Genomic DNA, 20,750 nt, shown 5'->3' on the forward strand with positions numbered 1-20,750 from the left:
TTTCTTTCTTTCTTTCTTTCTTTCTTTCTTTCTTTCTTTCTTCCTTCCTTCCTTCCTTCCTTCCTTCCTTCCTTCCTTCCTTCCTTCCTTCCTTCCTTCCTTTCTTTCTTTCTTTCTTTCTTTCTTTCTTTCTTTCTTTCTTTCTTTCTTTTCTCTCTCTCTTTCTTTCTTTCTTTCTTTCTTTCTTTCTTTCTTTCTTTCTTTCTTTCTTTCTTTCTTTCTTTCTTTCTTCCTTTTTCTTTCTTTCATCCTTGACCAAGTTATCGTTGAGTAGAGTGCTGTTAAACTTCCATGTTAATGTAATATTTCTGTTGTTTCTGTTGTTATTCAAGACTAGCCTTAATCCATCATGATCTTATAGGATGCATGGGATTGTTTTAATCTTCTTGTATCTGTGGAGGCCTGCTTTTGACCAATTTTTTGGTCAATTTTGGAGAAAGTATTATGAGGTGTTGAGAAGAAGGTATATTCTTTTGTTTTAGGATGAAATGTTCTACAGATATCTCTTAAATCCATTTGGTTAATAACTTCTGTTAGTTTTACTGTGTCTCTGTTTAATTTCTGTTTCTGTGATCTATCCATTGATGAAAGTTGGGTGTTGAAGTTTTCCACTATTATTGTGTGTGGTGCAATACGTACTTTGAGCTTTAGTAACGTTTCTTAAATGAATGTGGGTACCCTTGCTTGTAGAGCATAGATTGTCAGAATTGAGAGTTAATCTTGGTAGATTTTTCCTTTACCAGTGTGAATTGTTCTTCTTCATCCTTTTTGATAACTTTTAGTTGAAATATGATTTTATTCAATATTACAGTGGCTACTCCAGCTTGTTTCTTTGGACCATTTGCTTGGGACATTTTTTTTTCTAGCCTTTTCCTCTGAAGTAGTGTCTTTGTCACTGAGGTGCATGTCCTGTGTGCAGAAAAATTCTGGGTTATGTTTACATATCCAGTTTTTTATTCTATGACTTTTTATTGGAGAATTGAGTCTATTGCTGTAAAGAAGTATTAAGGAAAAGTGATTGTTGTTTTCTTTTTATTTTTGTTGTTAAAGGTAGAATTATGTTTTTGTGGCTGTCTTCTTTTGGGTTTGTTGAAAGATTACTTTCTTACTTTTTCTAGGGTGTAGTTTCCCACCCTGTGTTAGTGTTTTCCATCTATTATCCTATGTAGGGCTGGATTTGTGGAAAGATATTGTGTAAATTTTGTCTTGTCATGGAATATTTTGGTTTCTCCATCTATGGTAATTGAGAGTTTTGCTGGGTACAGTTTTGCCTGGGCTGGCATTTGTGTTCTCTTAGTGTCTGTATGACATCTGTCCAGGATCTTCTGGCTTTTACAGTTCTTGGTAAGAAGTCCATTGTAATTTTGATAGGTTTGCCTTTGTATGTTACTTGAACTTTTTCCCTTACTGTTTTTTTTTTTTTTTAATATTTTTAATGTGTAAAATTTTCTATTTTCATTATGTATATCGGTCCTTCCAGAATCTTCCCCTATCATTTTCTTTTCTTTTTTTCCCCTATTTTTTTTAATTGGGTATTTATTTCACTTACATTTCCAAAACTATCCCAAAAGTCCCCCACCCACTCCCCCACCCACTCCCCTACCCACCCACTCCCACTTCTTGGCCCTGGCGTTCCCCTGTACTGAGGCATATACAGTTTTTTAGTATTCTTTCTTTCTTTTGTGAATTTGGTGTTTTTACTATTATTTGACGGGAGGAATTTATTTTCTGGTCCAATCTATTTGGAGTTTTGTAGGCCTCTTATATGTCTACGGGAGTCTATTTAGGTTAGGGAAATTTTTTGCTATAATTTTTTTTTGAAAATATTTACTGGCCCTTTAATTTGGGAATCTTCGCTCTCTTCTATACCTATTATCCTTAGGTTTGATCTTCTCATTGTTTCCTGGATTTCAGGGATGTTTTGTGTTAGGATCTTTTTGTTTTTTGAGTTTTCTTTGACTGTTTTGTCAATGTTTTCTATGGTATTATTTTGCACCTGAGATTCTCCTTCTATACCCTGTATTCTGTTGGTAATGCTTGCATATATGACTCCTGATCTCTTTTCTAGTTTTTCTATCTCCAGGGTTTTCTCCCTTTGTGATTTCTTTATTCTTTCTATTTCCATTTTTAGGTATTAGATGATTTTATTCAATTCCTTCACCTGTTGCTTGTGTTTTCCTGTAATTCTATAAGGGATTTTTGTGTTTCCTCTTTCTGGGCTTCTACCTGCTCATCTATGTTCTCCTGTATTTTCTTTAAGGCAGTTATTAAATTCCTTCTTAAAGTTCTGTATCATCATTATGAAAAGTGATTTTAGATCCAAATCTTGCTTTTCTGATGTGATGGTATATTCAGGACTTGCTGTGGTGGGAGAACTGAGTTCTCATGATGCCAAGTAACCTTGGTTTCTGTTGTTTATTGCTTCTGTTATTATGCTTCTCTCACCATCTGGTTATCCCTAGTAGTACCTGCTTTCCTTGTCTCTGACTGGAGTCTGTCCCTCCTATGTTCCTGGTTGTGTCAGAACTCCTCAGCGTCCAGCTGTCTTTGTGATCCTGTGATTATGGGATCATGTAATCCTGACATCGTGGGTGTGTCAGAACTCTTGGGAGTCAAGCTGCCTCTGGGATCCTGAAATCCTGGTGTGACCAAGCTCCTGAGATTCTATGATCCTGGGCATGTCAGAGTGCCTGGGAGTCCAGCTTCTTCTGAATGTTGTGGGTGGAGAGGTAGTGCCTAAAGTCTGCTCAGGGCACCAGCGCAGACTGGAAAGAATCCATGCCACTGTGTGGGTGGGGGTTCCTGGGTCCCTGGGTCCTGCTGGTCCCAGTTACTTCCAGTGTCGGGGTTTTGGGGTAGATGTTGTGGGCTCCTCACCTTCTGAGCGCAGTGGAGGCCACTAAGGGCTCCAGAGTGCTCTCCACACCGCAGGACATCGGGATCACCTCTGGATCACGGGTGAGTGGAATGCAACATCAGCTCCAAAGAATCTCGGAGGGTCTTGCGCCAGCAGGAACAAGGACAAAGTAACCCTGCCCAACCAGAGGTTGGGATCCATTCAGGTCAGGCCAGCCCTGCCATCTTCTTTATGAACTCGGGCTGGGACGTCTATGCTCCAGGACCCCTAGTACACCCAGGACCTCCTGATCACCTGAGAGCATGTGGGCGATAGAAGCCACAGAGTTTCTTGGTCAAGGTCCCGTCAGGATTTCATCCTCAGTCAGGAGGTGGAGCTGAGATCCAGACCCCTGGGCACAGTCCTTGCCAGAGGAGAGTAGGCCTACTGGGAGAGTTCTAACCCCAGAATTCAGGAGGTGGATCAGAGCTCCAGATTGCTGTATACCTGCCCTGAAAGAGGAGAGCTTGCCTGCAGAGAGTGCTCTGACCACTGAAACTCAGGAGAGAGTTGGACTTCCAGGAGTGCTGACAGAGGCTAAAAGAATCACAGGAGGATCAAGCTCCAGCCAGAGACAGCTTGAACATTACCAGAGATTTTCAGATGGCGAAAGGCAAATGTAAGAATCTTACTAAAAGAAACCAAGAACACTGGACATCATCAGAACCCAGTATGCCCACCACAACGAGTCCTGGATACCCCAACACACCCAAAAAGCAAGACGTGGATTTAAAATCATATCTCATGATGGTGGTAGAAGATTTTAAGAAAGGCATTAATAACTCACTTAAAGAAATATAGGAGAACACTGCTAAACAGGAAGAAGTCCTTAAAGAACTACAGGCAAACACTGCTAAACAGGTAGAAGAAACACAAAAATCCCTTAAAGAACTACAGGAAAACACAACCAAACAGGCAATGGAATTGAACCAAACCATCCAAGATCTAAAAATGAAAGTAGAAACAATGAAGAAAATCCAAAGGGAGACAACTCTGGAAAGAAACCCTAGGAAAGAAATCAGGAACCATAGATGTGAGCATCAGCAACAGAATACAAGAGATGGAAGAGAGAATCTCAGGTGAAGAAGATTCCATAGGGAACATGGACACAACAATCAAAGAAAATGCAAAATGCAAAAAGATCCTAACTTAAAACATCCAGGAAATCCAGGACAAAATGAGAAGACCAAACCTATGGATAATAGGAGTAGATGAGAATTTCAACTTAAGATTTTCAACTTAAAGGGCCAGCAAATATCTTCAACAAAATTATAAAAGAAAACTTTCCATACCTAGAGAAAGAGATGCCCATGAACATACAAGAAGCCTACAAAAATCCAAATAGACTGTGCCAGAAATGAAATTCCTCCTTACACATAATAATCAGAACAACAAATGCACTAAATAAAGACAGAATATTAAAAGCAGTAAGGGAAAAAGGTCAAGTAACATATAAAAGCAGGCCTATTAGAATTACTCCAGACTTCTCACCAGAGACTATGAAAGCCAGAAGATCCTGAACAGATGTTATACAAACACTAAGAGAACGGAAATGTCAGCCCAGGCTACTATACCCAGCAAAACTCTCAATTACCATAGATAGAGAAACCAAAGTATTCCATGACAAAACCAAATTCACACAATGGCTTTCCACGAATCCAACCCTTCAAAGAATAATCAAGGGAAAACACCAATACAAAGATGGAAATTACACCCTAGAAAAAACAAGAAAGTAATCCTTTAACAAAACTAAAAGAAGACAGCCACAAGAACAGATTCCCAACTTTAACAACAAAATGACAGGAAACACCAATTACTTTCCTTTGATTTCTATTAACATCCATGGACTCAATTCAGCAATAAAAAGACATAGACTAATTGACTGGCCAAAAAACAGGACCCAACATTTTGCTGCTTACAGGAAACCTATCTAAGGGATAAAAAGAGACACTACCTCAGAGCAAAAGGCTGGAAAACAAATTTCCAATCAAATGGTCCAAAGAAACAAGTTTGAATAGCCATTCTAATATCGAATAAAATTGACTTCCAACCCAAAGTTATAAAAAAAGACAAGGAGGGGCATTTCATATGCATCAAAGGTAAAATCCATCAAGATGAACTCTGAATTCTAAATATTTATGCTCCAAAATGCAAGGGCAGCCACATTTATTAAAGAAATTTAAGTAAAACTCAAATCACACATTTCATCTCACACAATTATAGTGGGAGAATTCAACACCCCACTCTCACCAATGGACAGATTTTGGTAACAGAAACTAAACAGAGACACATGGACAATAACAGAAGTTATGAAACAAATGGATTTAACAAATTTCTACATAACATTTTATCCTAAAACAAAAGGTTATACCTTCTTCTCAGCACCTCATGGTACTGACTCCAAAATTGACCATATAATTGGTCACAAAACAGGCCTTAATAGAAACAAAAATATTGAAATTATCCCATGCAGCCTATCAGATCACTACGGACTAAGGCTGATCTTCAATAACAGCATAAATAATAGAAAGCCAACATTCACGTGGAAACTGAACAACACTCTACTCAATGGTACTTTGTTCAAGGAATAAAGAAAGAAAGAAATTAAAAACTTTTTAGAGTTTATTGAAAATGAAACCACAACATACCCAAACTTATGGTACACAATGAAAGCCTCCAAAAAGTAACAAGAGAGAGCATACACTAGTAGTTGACAGCACACCTAGAAGCTCTAGAATGAAAGGAAGCAAATTCACCCAAGATGGCAGGAAATAATCAAACTTAGGGCTGAAATAAACGAAGTGGAAACAGAAAGAACTATTCAAAGAATCAACCAAACCAGGAGCTGATTCTATGAGAAAATCAACAAGATAGATAAACCCTTAGCCAAACTAAGTACATGGCACAGGGACAGTATCCTAATTAACAAAATCAGAAATGAAAATGGAGACATAACAAAATATCATGAGGAAATCCAAAATATCATCAGATCCTACTACAAACGGCTATACTCAACAAAATAGGAAAACCTGGATGAAATGGACAACTTCCTAGACAGATACCAGGTACCAAAGTTAAATCAGGATCAGATTAATGATCTTAACAGTCCCATCTCTGGTAAAGAAATAGAAGCAGTCATTAATAGTCTCCCAACCAAAAAAAAAAAAAAAAAAAAAAAGCCCAGGACAAGATGATGGGTTTAGTGCAGCGTTCTATCAGACCTTCAAAGAAGACCTAATTCCAACTCTCCTCAAACTATTTCACAAAATAGAAACAGAAGGTACTCTACCCAATTCATTTTATGAAGCCACAATTACTCTGATACCTAAACCACACAGAGATCCAACAAAGAAAGAGAACTTCAAACCAATTTTTCTTATGAATATTGTTCCAAAAATTCTTTGCAAACCGAATCCAAGAACACATCAAAATGATCATCACGACCAAGTAGGCTTCATCCCAGGCATGCAGGGATGGTTTAATATATGGAAATCCATCAACGTAATCCACTATATAAACAAACTCAAAGACAAAAGTCACATGATCATCTTATTAGATACTGAGAAAGCATTTGACAAAATCTAACACCCCTTCATGATAAAAGTCATTGAAAGATCAGGAATTCAAGGCACATACCTAAAAACATAATAAAGGCAATTGACAGCAAGCCAGTAGCCAACATCAAAGTAAATGGTGAGAAGCTGGAAGCAATTCCACTAAAATCAGGGACTAGACAAGGCTGCCCACTTTCTCCCTACCTATTCAGTATAGTAATTGAAGTCCTAGCCAGAGCAATTCAACAACAAAAGGAGATCAAGGGGATACAAATTGGAAAGGAAGAAGTCAAATTATCACTCTTTGCAGATGATATGATAGTACATATAAGTGACCCCAAAAATTCCACCAGAGAACTCCTAAACTTGATGAACAGCTTCAGTGCAGTAGCTGGATATAAAATTAACTCAAACATATCTGTAGTCTTTCTCTACACAAAGGATAAACAGGGTGAGAAAGAAATTAGGGAAAAAAAACACCCTTCAAAATAGTCACAAGTAATATAAAATACCTTGGTGTGACTCTAATTAAAGAAGTGAAAGATCTGTATGACAAGAACTTTAAGTCTCTGAAGAAAGAAATTGAAGAAGATCCCAGAAGATGGAAAGATCTCCCATGCTTATGGATTGGCAGGATTAAGATAGTAAAAATGGCTATCCTGCCAAAAGCAATCTACAGATTCAATGCAATCCCTAGGAAAATTCCAATTCAGTTCTTCACTGACTTAGAAAGGGCAATTTGCACATTCATCTGGAATAACAAAAAACCTAGGATAGCAAAACGTGTTCTCAACAATAAAACAACCTCTGCTGGAATCACCATGCCTGACCTCAAGCTGTACTACAGAGCAATTGTGATGGAAACTGCATGGTCCTGGTACAGCTACAGACAGGTAGATCAGTCGAATACAATTGAAGACCCAGAAATGAACCCACACACCTATGGTCACTTGATCTTTGATAAGGGAGCTAAAACCATCCAGTGGAAAAAAGACAGCATTTTCAACAAATGGTGCTGGCACAACTGGTGGTTATCATGTAGAAGAATGAGAATTGATGCATTCTTATCTCCTTGTACAAAGCTCAAGTCTACGTGAATCAAAGAACTCCACATAAAACCAGAGACACTTAAATTTATAGAGGAGAAAGTGGGGAAAACCTACGAAGATATGGCACAGGGGAAAAATTCCTAAATAGAACATCAATGGCCTGTGCTGTAAGATCAAGAATTGACAAGGGGCTGGAGAGATGGCTCAGTGGGTAAGAGCACCCGACTGCTCTTCCGAAGGTCAGAAGTTCAAATCCCAGCAACCATATGGTGACTCACAACCACCCGTAATGAGATCTGATGCCCTCTTCTGGTGCGTCTGAAGACAGCTACAGTGTATTACATGTAATAAATAAGTAAATAAATAAATCTTAAAAAAAAAGAAAGAATTGACAAATGGGAACTGATATATTTCAAAGCTTCTGTAGGGCAAAAGATACTGTTAATAAGTCAAAAAGGCCACTAACAGATTGGGAAAGAATTTTTACTGATCCTAAATCTGATAGGAGACTAATATCTAATATATACAAAGAGCTCAAGAAGCTGAACTCCAGAAATTCAAATAACCCATGAAAAATGGGGTATAGCGCTAAACAATGTATTCTCAACTGAGGAATACCAAAGGGCTGAGAAGCACTTGAAAAAATGTTCACCATCCTTAATCATCAGTGAAATGCAAATCAAAACAACCCTGAGATTCCACCTCACACCAGTCAGAATGGCTAAGATCAAAAATTTAGTTGACAGCAGATGCTGGTGAGGATGTTGAGAAAGAGAAACACTCTTCCATTGATGGTGGGATTACAAGCTGGTACAACCACTCTGGAAATCAGTCTGGCAGTTCCTCAGAAAACTGGACATAGTACTACCAGAAGATCCAGCAATACCTCTTCTGGGCATATTCCCAGAATGTGTTCCATCTGGTAATGAGGGCACATGCTCCACTATGTTCATAGCAGCCTTATTTGTAACAGCAAAAAGCTGGAAAAAACCCAGATATCCCTCAACAGAGGAATGGATACAGAAAATGTGGTACATTTACACAATAGAGTACTACTCAGCTATTAAAAACAATTAATTTATAAAATTATTTGGCAAATGGATGTATCTGGAGGATATCATCCTGAGTGAGGTAACCCAATCACAAAAGTCACTTGATATGCATTCCCTGATAAGTGGATAGTTGCCCAGAAACCTAGAATACCCAAGATACAACTTCTAAAACACAAGAAAATCAAGAAGGAAGACCAACTTATGGATACTTCATTCCTCCCTAGAATACCAAATAAAATATTCATGGGAGGAGCTGCAGAGACAAAGTTTGGAGACAAGATGAAAAAATGGACCATTCAGAGAATGCCCCACCAGGGGGTCCATCACACATTCAGCCACCAAACTCAGACACTGTTGCATATGCCAGCAAGATTTTGCTGAAGGGACCCTGATATAGCTGTTTCCTGCGAGGCTTTGTCAGCCTGGTAAATACAGAAGTGGCTGCTCACAGTCATCTATAGGATGGAACACAGGGCCCCCAATATAGGAGCTAGAGGAAGTAGCCAAGAGCTGAAGGGGTCTGCAGCACTATAGGTGGAACAACAATATTACCATTACCCTCAGAGCTCGTGTCTCTAGCTGTATATGTAGCAGAAGATGTTCTAGTCAGCCATCATATTGGGAAGAGAGGACCCTTGGCCTAGCAAACTTTATATGCTCCAGTACAGGGGAACACCAGGGTCAAGAAGTGGGAGTGAGTGTGTAGGGGAGCAGGGCGGGGGGAGGGTATAGGGGACTTTTGGGATAGCATTTGAAATATCAATGAAGAAAATATCTAATAAAAAATAGAATATTAATTCTCTTAACACACTTACTCTAATTATGTTCATTTGTATAATAACATTAAACTATTATATATTGTATTTGAAGGAATGAGTAGGGAGTATTCTTGATGAACTGAGTAATAGGTATATTAATATGTGTTTTAATCATTTGAAGTTACACTACAATAGTGACACTTTTCATTTGATTCACTGTTAATATTCTTAAGTTGGTATATTTTTTTCTTAGACAACTATGATTCCCTTTTAATTTAGAGGTCCAGTGTATTATAGACACTGGTGACATGGCTATCATATTCCTAACATCTGCTTAACAACCATGTTGACTATATGTTTGGATCATCAAGATGATAGTTAACACTACTCCATATCTCCTTCAGGATCTTATTGGGGTTTTCTCTTCCTAGTTATGTGGAGTCAGTAGAGTTTTATGTTGTAAGAGTGGGAACACAATTTGATATTTCCATGGCTTCCAAATGTAAGAAATATTTTATTTAGCTATCATGAAGCATTTCCTGATGGTTACCAAAGTGAAGTCATTTACTGTCTCCCATGCTCATGGATTAGCAGGATTAATATAGTAAAACTGGCCATCTTGCCAAAAAGCAATCTACAGATTCAATGCAATACCCATCAAAATTCCAACTCAATTCTTCACAGAGTTAGAAAGGGCAATTTGCAAATTCATCTGGAATAACAGAAAACCTAGGATAGCAGAAACTTCTCAACAATAAAATAACTTCAGGTGGAATCACCATCCCTGGCCTCAAGCTGTACTACACTGCAGTTGTGATAAAAAACTGTGTGGTACTGGACCATTGATAGACAGGTAGATCCACGGAATAGATTTAAAGACCCAGAAATGAACCTACACATTTCTGGTCACTTGATCTTTAACTAGGGAGCTAAAACCATCCAGTGGAAAAAAGAGCATTTTCAACAAATGGTGCTGGCTCAACTGGCGGTTATCATGAATGTGAATTGATCCATTCTTATCTCTTTGTACAAAGTTCAAGTCTGAGTCGATCAAGTAACTCCACATTAAACCAGAGACACTGAAACTTATAGAGGAGAAGGTTAAGAAAAGCTTCGATGATATGGGCACAGGGGAAAAATTCTTGAATGGAACAGCAATGGCTTGTGCCATAAGATCAAGAATCGACAAATGGGACCTCATAAAATTACAAAGCTTCTCTAAGGCCAAGGACACTGTCAATAAGACAAAATGGCAATCAACCAATTTGGAAAAGATCTTTACCATTCCTAAATTTGATATGGGGCTAATATCTAATATATATAAAGAACTCAAGATGTTGGACTCCAGAAAATCAACTAACTCTATTAAAGATGGGGTAAAGAGCTGAACAAAGAATTCTAATTAGGGAAATACCGAATGGCTGAGAAGCACCTAAAACAATGTTCAACATCCTTAATCATCAGGGAAATGCGAATCAAAACAATCCTGAGATTCCACCTCACACCACCAGTCAGAATGGCTAAGATTAAAAACTCAGGTGACAGCAGATGCTGGTGAGGATGTGGAGAAAGAGGAACACCCCTCCATTGCTGGTTGGATTGCAAGCTGATACAACCAATTGGACATACTACTACCGGAAGATTCATCAGTTCCTTTACTGGGCATATACCCAGAAGATGTTACAACTTGTAATAAGAACACATGCACTATATTCATAACAGCCTTATTTATAATGGCCAGAAGTTTTAAAAAACCCAGATGTCCATCAACAGAGGAATGGATACAGAAAATGTGGTACATTTATACAATGGAGTACTACTCAGCTATTAAAAACAATGAATTTATGAAATTCTTAGACAAATGGATGGATCTGGAAGATATCCTCCTGTGTCAGGTAACTCAATCACAAAAGAACACACACTATGTGTACTCACTGGTACGTGGATATTAGCCCAGAAACTCAAAATACTTAAGATACAATTCGCAAAATATATTAAGCTCAAGAAGAAGGAAGACCAAAGTGCGAATACTTCGATCCTTCTTAGAAGGTGCAACAAAGTACCCATTGAAGGAGTTACAGAGACAAAGTTCAGAGCAGAGACTGAAGGAATGACCATCCAGAGACTGCCCCACCTGTGGATATATCCCACATATAACCACCAATCCCAGACACTATTGCAGATGCCAACAAGATTTTCCTGACAGAAGCCTGATAAAGGTCTCTCCTGAGAGGCTCTTCCAGTGCCTGGCAAGTAGAGAATTGGGTGCTCACAGTCATCCATTGGATGGAGCACAAGGTTTCCAATGAAGGAGCTAGAGAAATTACCCAAGGAGCTGAAGAGTTTTGCAGCTGCATAGAAGGAACTACAATATTAAATAACCAGTACTTACGGAGCTCCCTGGGTCTAAAACACTAATCAAAGGAATCACGTTGGGACTCATGTCTCTAGCTGCATATGTAGCAGAGGATGGCCTAGTTGGTCATCAATGAAAGGAGATGCACTTGGTCCTGTGAAGGTTCTAAGCCCAGTATAGGAAAATGCTAGGGCCAGGAAATGGGAGTGAGTGGGTTGAGGAGCAGGGGGAGCGGGGAGGGGATAGGATTTTCAGAGGGGAAACTAGGAAAGGGGATAACATTTGAAATGCAAATTAAAAAAAATCTAATTAAAAATAAGAATGAGGTACCAGCTGTGCTTTGTTAATTAGAGCATGTTTAATATAACAAAGGTTGTCACTGTGAATTTTCATATGTCAATTAGTATTATATTAACCTTAATTATATCTTCTTGTGGAATCTTTCAAAGGTACGTAAGGAGAATGGCCTAGATATTGGATGAAATCTTGCAGATGGTCTTCTACAAGTCTGTCTAGAACTTCAAGTGTATTATAATATTGCTTTAATTTTAATTAATGTTTTTCTTTTACTTTGCTTACCAGTTTTGTATATATTATCCAAAAATACTTCACAGTTTAAAAAATGAATAGTTCTGGTCATTTGATGTGCCATTCCATTTTCCTGAAATGTTTCTGTCCTTCAGAGAAGGTGCTTGATTGCCAGTATTTTGACTCTGCTTTTGTGTGCTTCACTATGCAATGTTGTACTTGAGAACTATAAGCTTCTCTGAAGTATTTCTTGTATGGAAAAGTTGATACTTTTTCTAATTTTGCAAGAAAGGCTAGTAGCATAGCTGGATTTGGAAACATAGATTTTTTTATCTAAAGGTTTTATTATTAATTTGCAGTCTACTTTTCTTCTTTTGTTTATGTGCAATAACTTCAGTGTATGGCTGGGAAGATGAACATCATTGTATATTTAGCAAGGCTAGTGATGTCTATAGCCATATCTCTCATGAGAAGTGAATGGGTTGTTTGAGGTTACTTGTCTTGACTAGTTTTATTAATAATGTCAGGCAGATAATTTGATCCATTGGCATCTATTGGCATAAAATAAAAGCAGTTTTGAGTACTTTATTTCATTTAATTTGGTGTTGATGCCTTAATGAGCAAAGGGATTTTGTACTTTGAAGCAAGTACCTCCCTTGTGATTTGGAGATGACTGTTTGTTCTTCTCTTCCTTACAGCTGTATCTAATGGAGGCATTTCCTCAACTGAAGTTCCTTTTTTTTCTCTGTGATAATTCCAAATTGTGCCAAGTTGACACAGAATACAGGCCAGTACAATGACACTAAAGGAATTCAAGTGTGTGTGTGTGTGTGTGTGTGTGTGTGTGTCTGTGTGTGTGTTTAAGCATTAGGGTGCATATGAATATGTAATACGTGTACGCAAGCCTTCTGAGGCAAGAAGGCAACCTCAAATTTCATTCCTTGGATACTATTCATTATATTTATATTTTCTATTTATTTGTATTTTATGTGTATGAGTGTTTTGCCTGCATTTATGTATGTGTACCACATGCATACCATGCCCATGAAGTACAGCATATAGCATCAGATCCACTGGAACTGGAATTACAGGTGCTTGTTGGCTGCTGGGAAATAAGTCCTGGTCCTTTGCAAAAGCACAAAGTGCTCTTAATTATTGCTTAGCCATCATTCCCAGCTCTCCTTTCATATATTTGAGTGTGTGTGTGTGTGTGTGTGTGTGTGTGTGTGTGTGTGCAGAGGGCTAGGTTCTCTCATTGCCTAGTAGGTTAGGCTGACTTGCCAGTGAATTTTAGGTCTCTTTCTATCGCTGCCTGCGATTGTGTGATTATAAATGTGCACTACTACAACTAGCTTGGGGACCGAATTCATGTCCTTATCCTTGCTAGTTACTGATTGAGCTATCTTAGATTTAAAAATTTAAAGATAAAAAGGGAAAGAATACCTAGTGAATGGTTGTGGTGTTACCAGTTTATGGGAATTGGACTAAGATGGTGGAATTTGGCTTATCAGAAGCAAGAGGAAGACACTGAGCATCCTGAAGATGAAGAAAGAGTAAGCTAAGGGATGAGAGAAGGCTTAAAGGAGAGAGAATGTGGATAAGCATTGAAGAGAGAAGGCTTCAATGTTTTGCTTTTGCTTCTTAATTTTTTTAAAATACAGTTTGATTAAAACAAAGATATGCAGTCCAAAGAAAAACTACAAATAACTTGGTTGCATGTGCTTCCTTAATTTTATGTTGATATTAAACATTAGTAAATAGTTTCTTACTGAAGACATTTTCTTAGGAGAGGAAATGAGAAATGTTCTCCATGTGGAAATAGAAGTATGCATTTTTTTCTGATTAATCTTGCATGGTTGAACATTTCAATTTTGGCTCTCTTCAGGTGATAATAAGAACACTTGTCTATTTCATTAGAGTACAGCAATACTTGCAGATCAGCAAGTATGAAAACTCATACTCTAAAGTGCTTAGCCCATAAGGAGTGTCATTATTAGGAGGCGAACGAAGCCTTGGAGTAGTCTTTCTTAAAGGTAAAGTGTCACTGTAAGAGTAGGCTTTGAGGCCTCATGTGCTTAAACTATGTTCATTGTGGTAAATAGTCTCCTGTTATCTGCAAATCACGATGAAAAACTCTGAGCTCCGTTTCCAGCACCATGTCTCCCTGCATGCTGCCATGCTTCCTACTATGACAATAGTGGAATAAACTTGGGAAACTGTAAGCTCAAAAGAAATGATTTCTGTTATAACAGGTGTAGTGGTCATACTGTCTCTTCATAGCATTAAACTCTAACTAAGACAGTGCAGTAGAGGTTGAAGGCTATGTTCTTGAATCCTGCAGCCAGATTCTATGGATTTTAACCATGGCTTTGCCTCTTTTTACCCCTATGACACAGAGAAACTTGAAATACCTGTGTTTTGGTTTTAACATGTTTTAAATGAGGAAAATAGCAACACATACCTTAGGATAATGATGTAAAGATTGAAGGAGTTAATAAATGTGATGGACTGACTGAAAGTGCAGCACCTGTCATAAAACAGAGTAATTGTATCAACAGTTGTAACTTATGTTCATATAAGCACAAAACTGAGCTCTCATATGTATGGAATTAATTACAAAGAAACAGTCCCCTAAATTTTATATTTATGCTTCCAGCAGCATAACTTTTGTCAATATAAAAATATGTTAGCTTTTAATTCACTAGTGACAGTCCTTGAATTTAGCAACTGAGTGTTTCTCCGACATTTTTTTCTTGATGTTTAAATAAAGAAATAACTCTTCCTACCACTGACCTTTTGGGATAGGATTTACATATTGGTCTTGTTCCTCACAGGCTGGCCTCGAACTCAGAAATCCGCCTGCCTCTGCCTCCCGAGTGCTGGGATTAAAGGCGTGCGCCACCACGCCCGGCGAAACGAATATATCACTCTTGATGACACATTAGAGAAAGCTGGTTTTCCCCAGACAAGATGAACAGGAAATTGTAGGGGTAACATTCAGTCATTGGCATTTTTTAACAAAGTTCCCTAGAGGTGGGCACACAGTTGAAAAGCACAAAACTAGAGAGTTTGCAATTTAGTATACAGAGAGAGAGAGAGAGAGAGAGTGAGAGAGAGAGAGAGAGAGAGAGAGAGAGAGAGAGAGAGAGAGACATAGTTATGTACACAAACACCCACCCTAACTCTTCCTTCAGCCTGTTCCCTGTACCATCTGGCATGGAATCCTGAGCAGGAACTGTCCGAGTATGTAAGGGCCAGCTGTTGGCACCATCCTTTCTCATTATTCAAAGCTAGTATCTCTGGCTCTGTTGTTTCCGTTTCACAACTGTCTACTTGGATCTTGTGAACCTTTACAAACATAAGGTTTGGTGTGTGGAGTTAGGCATTGCAGGCAAGGTGGAGTAATGTTGTGCACAAGTCTAATGATGAAGATGTTCTTTTGTCACAAGTGGAAGCCTCTGGATATCCTCTGCTTGAGCTCCAGAATATATGTCTGCCTTCTCCACATTCCTTTATGTGGAGTTGAAACAATAGAAGGCTACTATCATATTAGAAGGAAGCAAAGAAAAATCAAAGCATTCTGAATGTATTTTCAAGGAGTAACCTTTTTCCAATCTCCCTTTTCATTTGTATTTTTCTAGATCTTTTACCTGTAAAATAAGCAGAATTCTAAACTCACTTCTTATACATTCATTGCATCAAGCAAAGAGAGTTCATGAGTGTTTCTTATTAGTTGAAAGCATCTCTACCACAGGTCTTGATCTTAGCTATGCTCTTTCAAAGTGCATCTATTTGTAGATCTGGCTTTAGCCATAGCTTCAGTTTTAATGTTAAGAACTCCCTGAGTCACCATTTCACTGAACTGAGCAAATGGAAATAGTTATTGTCCCGTCCAGCAGGACTTAGTTATTCCGTGGGTCGAGAAGGACCAGGGCCTGAACGCGAAATGAGCGGAGAAAGGGAAGCGAGACCAAGCAAAGAGTTGTCAAGGTCTGTGTAATGGAGGCTAGGAGCCTGGTTATAAGCACACGATGAGAGAAAATAGGGAGGGGTCGAGGGGGTATAGTAAAGCACAGAGAAAGAAATGGATATCTGGGGCGGATGCTGATTGCAGGCTTCTTGCAGCTTATCTTGGAATGTCGGCCCTAAAACTGACCCGGGAGGCCTTCAAACATTCTGCTGTTTATCTTGGAATGCCAGCCCTGACCTAAGAGTCCCAGGATGCCATCAAACACCTTGTAGCTATCTTGGAGTGCCATAAACAGTCCCAGGCACCAAACGGAGACATGGAGGAGTAGGTGAAGCTGCCTTAATCTAAGCAGTTCTAGGTGCTAAGTGAAAGAGGGAGTGAAGCTGGCAGTCCCAGGTGCCAGGTGGAGACAATGAAGGAGGGGGTGACGTAATTCCCTTCAAAGGGTCAGCTGGATCTTTAGGGTGAGAGTAACTGCGGGACTTACTTTCCCACGGTTTGGTCTCTCACAAGTTATAAATTATGTTGTCATTTTCTTATTTTTCTTTTCTACTAGCTTCTCATGATTATATAGCAGAGAAAGCTCTATTATATCTACTATCTATTTACTTGGTAATACTTTTTCAATATATTGCATTAGTTACCCCCCCCCCCCCCCACACACACACAAACACACGAGTGCGTGCACGCGCACCTATATACATACACACACACACACAGACACACACACACACACTTTTGTTCTCCAAGAGATTTTGGAACTGTGGAGATCAAGAACATGTTTTTCTCTTTGGCACAAGCAATGACTACCATTTATTATCAATTTACTATGTGCCAGACATATTGTTTTATTTCAGCTATTTCCCATAAAATATATATTCATATGAAAACTCTTATTTTATATATTTTTTCCAATTTTATGTAATTTTTTTTTTACACTCCAGAATTGATCTCCCTCCCAGTCCTCCCTCTGACTGTTCCACATCCCATACCTCCTTACTCCCATCTCTCCAAGGGTATCTCTACGCCCTACCCTCCACCCCACCAAACCTCTCCACTCCCTGGGACCTTCAATCTCTTGAGAGTTAGGTGGATCTTATCTGACTGAACCCATTCCCAGACGTTCTCTGCTGTATATGTGTTGGGGGCCTCATATCATTTGGTGTTTGATACTTGGTTGGTTTAATTAAACTGCTGGAGTAGATATAACTAATAAATCAGATTTTGATTTTGAACTGTTTGACATTAAAGCCAAAGTATAAACTAAAAATTATGTTTTTAAATTTATTCTTAATGGTAAAGAAAAATATGTTAGAAGAATGGGGCTTTCCCCCATTTTCTATGCTGACTTGCATCATTAGCACACATGAACATTTAGGTAAGAGTGTTTTAAAAATTTCTCTCTCTGTGTCTCTGTCTCTGTCTGTCTGTCTGTCTGTCTGTCTGTCTCTCCCCCTCTCTCCATTGTGTAGTGCAGGAATCTATGTGTTCTATATGTCTGTGTGGTACAGTCATGGGTGTATGTGTATGTGTGTGTGATTCAAGTTTGTATGTTTATGTCTGTATATTAGTTGCAAGCAATTTTGTTTGTGTGTGTGGTACAGACATAGGTGTTTATGTGTATAGTGTAGGGATGTGTGTGTTGTACAGTCATATACGTGTGTATGCATTTGTAGTTCAGACATGTGTGTGTGTTGTACAGGCATATGAGCATATGTTTAGAGGCCAGTAGTCAGAGTCAGTTGTCTTTCTCCAATTCTCACTATTTTATTTATTTGAGACAGGGTTTGTCTCTGTATCGGTAGCTTCCTTGTTCAGCCAAACTAATTGGCCACTGACAATCCTCCTGTCTCAGTGCCTCCTCCATAATTGGGGTGTGCCACCATGCATTGCTTGGTAAGCGCTTAACCCAGTGAGTTCGTTCCTCAATCTCACCATGGTAAAGACATGATGAAAAAGTAGTCTCTCCCATTGGGAATATATTTTTAGTCTTTCATTTCATGATTCTTATTCAAGACAGGAAGACTATGTGAAGATGTCTCTCACTGGTAAAGCATTAGGTTGAGGTCATGAAGTGATATCTGAAAACAGAAGTGAATCCATACTTCTGAATCATTTTAAGGGGTCAGGATGGTGTTGAAGTTGTCCTTGGCTCCATTTGGGAGATGTCTTGCAACCAGCCACCCTGTACATGGTTCAGGCCACTGTAATGTAACCACTAGGTTGTGTTAAGAAAGAACAAGTGAATAAGTTTACCAAGCTAGAGGATTTTTGCTTGTACCCCAGGAACGATTTCATCCAATGTATTTGTAAACTAAAATCCTGACTTCTACCAACGGTGGACATAATCGCTTTACACAAGAACAAAAATCAGCTTTTTAACCAGCACAAACTCTTTCGCAAACATGTTTCTTTAAATGATGTAAAAATTTCTAATGTAGGAAATAATTATTCTTTTGGACAAATGAGATCATTGTGGTAATTGCAGGCTCTGTGCCAGAGACCTCTCAGGGGGCTTAGTTGTGAGAACATCTTTTCATGAGCACTGAAGCAGTCCTTGCTACTCTACTCTTTAGATTTCTCAAAATGCCTCATGATTTCTTGGTTCAGGAGTATTTTTTCTTTCCTAGGTACATTCTATTTATTCCGCTTTGATTCTTCCCTGATTAGTAAAGACCTCTGTACTCGTTTGATATCTTCTTTATCTTTCAACTTAGTATAAGTGAAAGAATCTGTGCAGAAGAGGAGGCAGAAAAATTGTAAGACTCAGAGGTGATAGATGACTCCAAGGAAAAAGTGCCTTTCAAGTACAACAGGGCAGACACACAAATGAATTCACAGAAACTGTGGAAACATACACAGGCCCTGCACAGGTTATGACAAACAAAATTCCATCAGAGAAGGGAAAGTAGGGACAATTTTGAATATATAGAGTCTGATTTTTTTCTAACATTAATTCATGCCTTGACTTTGTCTAGGTAAAGACTACATCCAAAGCCTTAAATTTCTACAATGAAATGATACTCTGACCTAGACATACATACTCTTGTATGTTAAAGTGTGTTCCCTGTTTTATTTTATTACATAAACTTGGTTCTGCCTTTAAAGCAAACATTTCTAATCAATGGAGGTATGAAAGGGTTGAAGGTAGATTACCAAATTTATTCTTGATGTTTTATATAGTGCTAATGTGGGTTGGGTTGAAGTAAAGATTAACAGGTCTCTTGTGTCTTCTTTATATGCTTTAAGATTCACTCTGAAGAATTAGAATCATGAACTGATTGTTTCTGAGGCCACCAGCTTAGCACTGGAATTCTCTACAGATGACCTTCTCACAGATGCTTGCTCTGTAGAATTCATTAGTAGTGGTTGCTGACATTACCAAATTGTAATGGTACTTAAATATGTAAGAACATATGTTACTGACATATTTTCTAAAATTTATCCTTGGTATAATGTATCAACATTTTGCTAAGCATTTGATGGCTTTATTTCTGTTGGACTATAGTAAACAGAAATATTTTGAGAATTATAGTCAACAGAAATTGAGAATTTCATATATGCATATAATATGTTTGATCAAATCTCCCCTTTATCATGTAATCTTTTCCCCATTTCTCCCCCCAGTTCCTTCATGGCATTATATACTTCCAACAAACAAACAAACAAACAAACAAAAATCAAAGAATAGAACTTCACTAAGTCCATTTAAGTCTCCTGCCTGTATGTTTATGAGTGTTATAAGTTTATCTACTGGAGCATTGTTAGGTTGTCAGGAGCCACATCCCTGAAGAATGCTGATGTTTTTTTCTCTACCAGCAGCTACCAGTTGCCAAAAACTCCTCAGATAAGGGTGGGACTCACAATAAATTTGGGGGTTTTGGCTGACTCAATCTGCTGTAGGTTTTGTGCAGGCAAACATAGCTGCTTTATGTTCATGTGTGTAACAGCCCTGTGATGAAAAATATTATTTCACTACTTCTGACCCCTATAATCTTTCTATTTCCTCTTCCACTGTGATCTCTCAGCCTTTGTGTTGATGGTATGATACCAATGTCTCATTGAAAAATTAGTTATCATAACATCCTAGTAAAACTAATGTTCTTAGATACTAGTATCCGATTTACTTGTATATGTAGATTTTCAAAATTTGGGACCCTTCTGTTTAGATAAATCTGACAATAATTCCTTGACCTAGGATTAATAAAGTATCTTAACCTGCCATTGTGAGAGAAGATTACATAATTCATTCATGAGCTACAGACTTGTCATTTGAAGCCATGAGGGAGCAACCCAAAGCACTAGTCGCCTGTCCATGAGATAGGAGAACAATCCTCTGCTTGGCATTTCTTGAGGCACACAGGAAGTTAGGCTGACTTGAAGTATTGCTAATGGAATCTGGGACACTGCTTCCCATCTTATCCCAGCCATCCTATGAGTTCTTCTAGATATAAAACTAAGACAAAAAGAAAAGAACATTAAGCTTAAAACACATAATTATAGAGCTGAAATTTTAAATTCAATTTACCGTTACTTCCAGATTCCCTTTGAAAGTCTCATTAAAACAGGAAAGAAAAAATAAAGGTG

General features: G+C 38.3%; 1 protein-coding gene across 2 annotated transcripts in view; it reads left to right on the plus strand.

Annotated features, from left to right (window-relative positions):
* The window catches only part of Gucy1a2 (guanylate cyclase 1 soluble subunit alpha 2), a 303,087-nt gene that overhangs the window by 20,603 nt on the left and 261,734 nt on the right, over window positions 1-20,750 (plus strand). The gene's annotated exons all lie outside the window — the stretch shown is intronic.

This window comes from Mus caroli, unplaced genomic scaffold, assembly GCF_978045245.1.
Source record: "Mus caroli unplaced genomic scaffold, Mus_caroli_1 scaffold_11, whole genome shotgun sequence".
In the NCBI taxonomy this organism is placed as follows: Eukaryota; Metazoa; Chordata; class Mammalia; order Rodentia; family Muridae; genus Mus; species Mus caroli.